Here is a 7,716-nt window from a genome sequence, read left to right as displayed (position 1 = left end):
ATGCCCTTGAACCAAAGGCATAACAGTGTTAGAAATAGTGATTGATGAAGATTACTGTGGAGAAATTGGATTGCTTCACCACAATGGAGGTAAGAAAAATTATGTCTGAAATGTAAGAGATCCTTTAGGGTCTCTCTTGGTGCTACTATGCCCTACAATTAAAGTCAATGGGAAGCTACAGCCTAATCCAGGCAGGGAAACAAGGGACACAAACCCATCAGGAATGAAAATATGGATTATAATTGACATGAGTGTTTCTGTAATATTGTTAAGAATGTGTCTATACAAGTATTTGTGTTTTCCTTCCTTAATTTCTTATCAGGTACTGTAATATCAATTAAGAGAATACCAGTGGTTATTATGTTTAAGTTTGAGATACTGAAAGAACGTCCTTCAAGGGATATCACCACTTGTTCTAGATTGTATAGTGCTTTTGCAGTTGTATGAGGAACAGTTCTATCACATTTCATGTAATTATGATGTGGTTAAATATAGAATATGTTTGTACTTTTACATGGGGTAGTTAGATCAAGTTGGGTGTAATAATGACCTGGCTATTGTGTTCATTTGGGAATTAAGGATGACGAGAGGAGATACCATTGAGAAGGGGTTAGACTTGTGATGACTATTCTTGGTAGTCAACTTGACTACATCTGGAATTAATTAAAATCCAAGAAGGTGTGAGGGATTTTTTCTTAAATCATCTGAAGTAGGAAGACTCACTTTTCATCTGGGCTCCACCATCTAATGGTAGCCACAAAAGGGCATGAAGGAAGGGATTTTGCCCTTTGCTCTTCACCCCCACCTCTGCTCCCCGCTGTTTCTGGCAAGTCCATTCCTTCACTGGCATTAGAACCTGCGTTTACTTGTGGGTAGCAGGGGTCCCAGACTGAGCACAGCTGTCATCTCCCTCTGCTTCCTGACTGCTGACACTGTGGCCTTCTTCTGTGTGACACGTGTGTGACACATGCTCCTGCCACCATCTCATCCCAGGGGACTGTGCCCTGAGACTGTGAGGGCAGAAAAACCCTCGCTTCCCTTTTCAGTGTCGGGAATTTGGTCTCACGCCGAGAAAAGTAACCAGTGTGCATTTGAATTTGGCAACTTTGAGACAGCCTTGCCAGCATGATACTCAGAATTCAGGCTTAATCAACCCCAAAGTGTTTTATTTTCTGTTAGTAATACTTAGTGATAAGATTTTTATGGTAATTTTAAAACATTTAATACATGGAATTTAGAAATAATATGTTCTTAATAGTAAAGTTCGGGTTAAGGAAATTATGACACATCCATGTAGAATTCTTAGGTTACTGTTAATATTTGTTGAGGACTGAAACATGGCTCATAGTTAAGCGTGCTTGCTATTCTTCCAGATGACTTAAGTTTGGTTCCTAGAACCCATGCCAAGTAGTTTACAACCGTTAACTCCTGCTTTAGGAGATCTGCTACCTTCTTCTGGCCTCTCTGGGCACTTCATAGAGATGGGATACATATAGACAATCAGGCACATATGTATACTATAAATAAAAGAAAGTTCAAAAAAGAAAGAGCTACAGAGATCCAGAGCTAGACAGTGTACAGAGAAACCTTGGAACACTTGGCCCTAAATGGGATGTCTCTAGGAATTCCCCCCCTTCATATGTGGCCCAGGGAAACCTGCAGAAGAGGGGTAGAAATATTGTAAGAGCCAGAGGAGATAGTGAACACCAAGGAAGCAAGGTCTTCTAAACACTGTAGAAATCGACACACTTATGAACTCACAGAGACTGGCACCCTGCACAGGGATGCACAGATTTGGGATCTCAGTGCTAGGAGTGGAAGTGGAAACAGGCCCGTATCTCTAACCCAGAAGCTGTCTCCAACTGATAAAAACTTGCAAATGAAAAATTAGTTTACTCTAACGGAGTCTCACTGTGCATACAAACCACTCTTAAGGCCTGACCCCGTGTCCAATAGTAGATGACCAACTCAAAACAAACACATTGGTATTTTAGGGTTTTTGACTCATAATCCGTTACCTGTGAATCTTTTCTTTTTTTTCTTGCCCTATGGCTCTTACACATTTTGGTTCCCAATTTTTTGTATTTTTTTAGAAATTTCTGTGAGTGCCAGTGTGTATTTCTCTATGTCTGAATGTGTTTCTTGTGCATTTTCCCTGGCTCTTCATTTTGTTTACTTGTTTGTTTTGTTCCATTTGATTTTCTTTGTACTTACTTTATTTTTTTCTTTAGATTCCTGTTTGTTTTCTAATGAAGGAGAGCAGGAAAGAGTATGGACTTCAGAGGGTGGGAATTTGGAGAGGATCTGGATGATCTGTTAGTGTGGCTAACTTAGCATCAGGATGTAGTTCAGAATGGTAGTTGAGCTGGTGGATCTGGGTCATTGGGACCACTCCCCTCAGTTGAGGAGCATATCCAACTTTCCTAAGCCCATGCCACTGGGGCCAGCTCTCCCATGCCTATGGTGCAGGGTGGGGCCATGCGTCATGAGTGCTGAGGTCAGCCCTCCCATTGGGGCAGGGGCAGGGGCAGGGAAAATACCAGCTCTCCTGTTATAGTGTCCAAAGAGAGATAGGGACAGCCATTCTGGGGCCAGTGATGGACAGGGCTGATTCAACACAGCCCTTGGATTTCAACATGCTTGGTTCCTACGACCCCTTTTGACATCATGAGTCATGGACTTCAGACCCTAGCTAGAGTTGGACCACAGACTCAGACACGGCCCATTGCAGCAGCTTGGGTTCAGACCCCTGTGACTGTGCAGTTCACACATATTAGCCTGGCATCCATGGTAGCAAAGCCCTTGGATACCAACATGGCCACAGGTGGCAGCCCAGACCCCTAGCATCAGCATTGCCTTCAGTGGTATCAGGAATCATGGACATCAACAGAGACCGTGGCTGTTGTAGGGCCACAGACCCAGACATGGCCTTCAGCAGCATCCCTAGTTCAGATGACACCATGGCCTCACTGACAACACAGCGTTAGGATACCAATATGGCCACAAGGTGTGGCCTAGATCCCGGGCATCTGTGTGGCCTTTGGTGGCACCATGGGTCATGGATATCACAGAACCCTACCTACTGTGGTAGGACCATGAACCCAGACATGGTCCCAGGCAGCAGTCCAGGCTTGGATGTCACTATGACCCCAGGTGGCAGGGCAGGCCATTCAGATCAGCATGGTCCCCATGGCAGTGTGGTCTTTGGACACCAACATGGCCCCAGGTAGTGGCCCAGACCCTGGCATCAGCATTACCTTCAATGTTATCAGGAGCGACAAACATTCATTCAGACCATGGCTGCAGTATGGCCACAAACCTGGACATGGATCCTCAATGCAGCCCAGAATCAGATGTCAATATGGCCACAAGTGCCAGCACAGGCCATCCAGATTATCACGGCCCCAATGGAAGCATGGCCCTTGGAGACCAACATGGACTCAGGTATTTGATCAGAACCCAGTCATCTACATGACCTTCAGTGCTCACCAAAGCCCTGGCCATAAACACAGACCCCGGTTGCTGCAGGGCAATGGACCCAGACATGGTCCCTGGCACCAACCCAGGCCTGATGTCATTATGTTCCCTGGGTGGCAGCACAGTCCATCTAGACCAACATAGACCTGGAGGTGGCACAGCCTATGGACACCACAATGGCCAGAGGTAACACACCACACCCTTGGTGGCAACATGGGTCATAGACATCAACATAGATCCCGGCTATTGAAGACCCATATATGGCTATAGGCACCAGCCCAGACACAGATGTTACCTGGTCCTGGGTGACAAGAAGACCACCACCATCAGCCCATTCCTCTCAGCCTTCGCTTCTTCAGAACTGCCTCTTATCACATCACATGGACCATTCCACTTCTCTTTCTCTCTGAATTGACCACCATATACCAGCTCATCATATCAACACCCACAAGGTGCCTGACAGACATGTGGATATTTCAGGCGACTAGAACCGTGAGCAACTGTATTTTGTCTTTAACTCCATCAATGACCCCAGAAGGATGTAATATTACCTAACAACAGAGACATCTGGCTGCCTGGACAGTCACCTAAACTTTCTTTGCAATACTGGGACATCCATCTTTGGTCTACAGGCCTAGAATATTTGGCAGATTTTTTTTTTTTGGTGAAAGTTGAAGGACTGTCCTGTCTTGTATTGGCAAACTCTGTCAGTTGCTTTCCCTTGTGTCCAGAAGAACATCTGGCAGAGTCTTCTGTGAAGCCGGAATGTTGAGGGACTGACCTGCCTTGTCTTGAAAGTTTAGCAGTCGTTTTCCCATGTCCCACCTGTCCAGTCTGTACCGCACACTGTCAACAGTCAAGGCAAGAGCTGTTCTTGTCTAAATGGTTAGCATTGCCACATTGAAATCAAATTCCTTATGGAGTTTCTTTGATGGCCATTATCATTTTATGAAGTAGATCGGTGCTGCCAGGAGAAGACATGTCTCACTGTCATGGAAAGCCCTATATTAAGAAACATTTTAAGTGCCATCTTCTAAGGGTCTTTGAAGTGTCTGAAACTATCCATCTCACTAAAATATACCTGTCTAACCTCGAAAACATACCTACCTAATGTGACTACAAGTTTGATTATTATAGATTAACTACTAACCTCATTTCTTAATTAAACATTGCAGTTTGAAATGAGCAGCAGAAGCACAATAGCCCAAATAAGAGTAGAAAGACAGAAGCTGGAGAGATGGCTCAGTGGTTAAGAGCATTGCCTGCTCTTCCAAAGGTCCTGAGTTCAATTCCCGGCAACCACATGGTGGCTCACAACCATCTGTAATGAGTTCTAGTACCCTCTTCTGGCCTGCAGGCATACACACAGACAGAATATTGTATCCATAATGAATAAATAAATATTAAAAAAGAGTAGAAAGACAAATACAGTATAACAAAATAAATTTACATGTATATCAATATGCCAAATTTCTTGTCAATGCAAAATATCTGAGATTAATAGTTGTCTTTTTTTAACTTATTAGAGTTTTTTTTTTTTAAAAAAAAATACCAATCCAAGCCGGGCGGTGGTGGCGCACGCCTTTAATCCCAGCACTCGGGAGGCAGAGACAGGCGGATCTCTGTGAGTTCGAGGCCAGCCTGGTCTACAAGAGCTAGTTCCGGGACAGGCACCAAAGCTACAAAGAAACCCTGTCTCGAAGAACCAAAAAAAAAAAAAAAAAAAAAAAACCAATCCAAATCCTCACTCCCTCTCCTCCTCCCATTCCCTCCACATACCCTCCCACCCCACCTACCTCTACTCCTAAGAGAGCGAAAGGCACTTAGCTTTGTGGAGGTCCAAGGCCTTCCCTACTACATCTAGGCAGATCAAGGATCCAAAGCAAATAGAATCCAGGTGCCACAAAAGGCCTCGCCTTAAGGCACATGTTCGAAGGAGCCAGTGCAGAAGTCGGAGGCTGCTTGGGCGCACAGCAAACCTGATGTGAGCCGCTGGAGGTCGGGGGCCTTCAGGAGGCAGCCGTCCCTAAGCCTATGAGTCCGCGTTCTAGGCTTGTGCTCTCAGGACGACGCATAGCCACTTCCGCCAAGGCGTTCGAGGCGAGCCCGCTCACGCCCAACCGCTGGTCCCCGAGCTCTCGCGAGACCCCTGCGCCATGCGAGCACGACGGGCGGCTCCGGAGTGGACTGTGTGGTAGTCGCGCACGATGGACGAGGACTTGGTGGTAGCACTGCGGCTGCAGCAGGAGTGGGACTCGTGGCACGGGGCGGCATGGGAGCTGACGTAGACGCGTCCCGGGAGCTGGTGAGCCCCACCTCGGACCTGCAGAGGCTCTTCTTGCAGTTTAAGGACCGCTTCTTGTGGAGGCACCTAGAGGCCGTGGAAGTGAAGTGAAGTGTGCACATGACACTGTGTGCTGGGATTTGCACCTATGAAGGAAGAGGAGGAATATGTTTCATCTGTCTCAGTGAACCCCTTCTACAACTGAGACCCAGAAAGGGCCTTGTAGAGACTCTTTTGCATGAAATGATACACGCCTACTTATTTGTCACTAATAATAATAAAGACGGGGGAAGGACATGGCTCGGAGTTCTGTAAACATATGCATCGAATCAACCACCTGACAGGCGCCAACATAACGGTCTACCACACTTTCCATGACGAGGTGGGTGAGCATCGTGGTCACTGGTGGCGCTGCAATGGGCCCAGCTATGTGGAGCATGTTATCAACAGGGCACCCTCTGCCCATGACTACTGGGGGCCTGACCACCAGAAAACTTGTGGAGGCGCTTACAGAAAAATCAAGGAGCCAGAGAACAGTTCAAAGAAAGGCAGAGGAAAGACAAAAGCAGGCAAGCAGCCAGCATCAGCAGTGGAGGAACAAAGACAAACTGGGCAGAGGGGAGGCCCAGAGGCGCTCATCCCACTCAGTGGCAAAGGGTCTGTTCTTGGAGAGACAAGCACTTGCCCTTCATCTGGGAAGTTGAGTACTTCATACGTGGTTCATGAAGCCAAAGGTCTCTCAAGACCATTCAGAAGGCCTGAGATTCGGTTCCAACGGTGAGGTGAAATGTGAGCAGAATGATTTCCCCAGTAAAAACCCTCTGCTGGTCTCCCCTGTCCCCACTGCCAGTCACCAGAGTGTCCCGAGCAGCTATTCCCTCCTAGCCTCTGTTGCCAACCAAAAGGCTTTCAGAAATGTGAATAGATCCCCAGTTAAGAGTGGGACCACTGGGGACTGCACCAAGAAGCCTTCAGCCTCATCCCGTTCTCAGAGCAAGGTTCCGCCTTCCAGGGCATCCCTGAGAAATGCCTCCAAAGCCTTGGCCTCAGCAGCATCAGCAACTGTGGCATCTGTGGCTGGGAAGTCCGCAACCATACCCCAAGAGGAGAGTGGGTCTGAAGACCAGTTCCCAAACAAGTGGTTCCGGTTGGAGGACAGGACTGCTTTGGTTAAGATCATCAAGGAACAGACTCTTGGTGGTGATGATCCTCAGAATAGCCCAGGGCCCACAGCCGCCAGCACAGTTGGGAATTCATGCTGCCCTTAGTGAGGGCTGGTCAACTGCCCCGTCTGTTAGAGTGTAGTTTTGGAGTCACAGATTAATGAGCACTTAGACCGCTGCCTGGAAGGCAACAAAACCAAACTCCAACCTCCAAGAGTCTGAAATGGAGTGGGTCCCACATCATCTGTTGGCTTATGGTGGTGAAGGACCTGTGGGTGACAGTTTGACCTATTACACCAGCACTGTTCTAGTTTACGCACACATAGTGAGTGACTGTAGTCTGCATCTCCATCCAGGTATGTCTGCTGCTATGTCCCTGTAGGAAGCTGAGACAGGAGCATCACTTAAGCCCTTGGCCCTGGGTAATGTAGGGAGCCACTGTCTCAGGATGCGTCAAAGTGCTGAGTTCACCCATGCCTTACCTGGACTTTGGCTCAGTTTGTCCAGTATCAATGTATGATTTTTAGGTACTTTTGTTTTCTCTTGAATGTTTTAGAGAATTATTTTTATTTGTATAGTCTCAAGACAGGAGTCCCGACAGTTGAATACTTTTAATATCAAGGTCTGTTCCTTGAACTGATGTTAATCTTTATGACGTCAGATTCTCTGTCCAGGCAGGAGGACATAGTAGTTGTTCTCAAAGTACTCAGAGCTCTTCTTTTTCTTTCTTTTTTTCAAAGTCATAGCAGTTGGATATTTTAAGAGAGCTTACTTTCTACATACAGGTGGTAG

General features: G+C 46.7%; 1 pseudogene; it reads left to right on the top strand.

The window, feature by feature from the left end:
* The first annotated feature begins 5,684 nt into the window (after positions 1 to 5,684).
* LOC126498186 (DNA-dependent metalloprotease SPRTN-like) lies at positions 5,685 to 7,146 on the top strand (annotated as a pseudogene).
* Positions 7,147 to 7,716: the final 570 nt, after the last annotated feature.

The sequence above is a fragment of the Alexandromys fortis genome, unplaced genomic scaffold (genome assembly GCF_014885135.2).
Source record: "Alexandromys fortis isolate MF-2015 unplaced genomic scaffold, M_Fortis_MF-2015_v1.1 scaffold_3, whole genome shotgun sequence".
Classification (NCBI taxonomy): Eukaryota; Metazoa; Chordata; class Mammalia; order Rodentia; family Cricetidae; genus Alexandromys; species Alexandromys fortis.
Note: the sequence above shows the minus strand (reverse complement) of the source record. Positions and strands in the feature narration are given on the sequence as shown.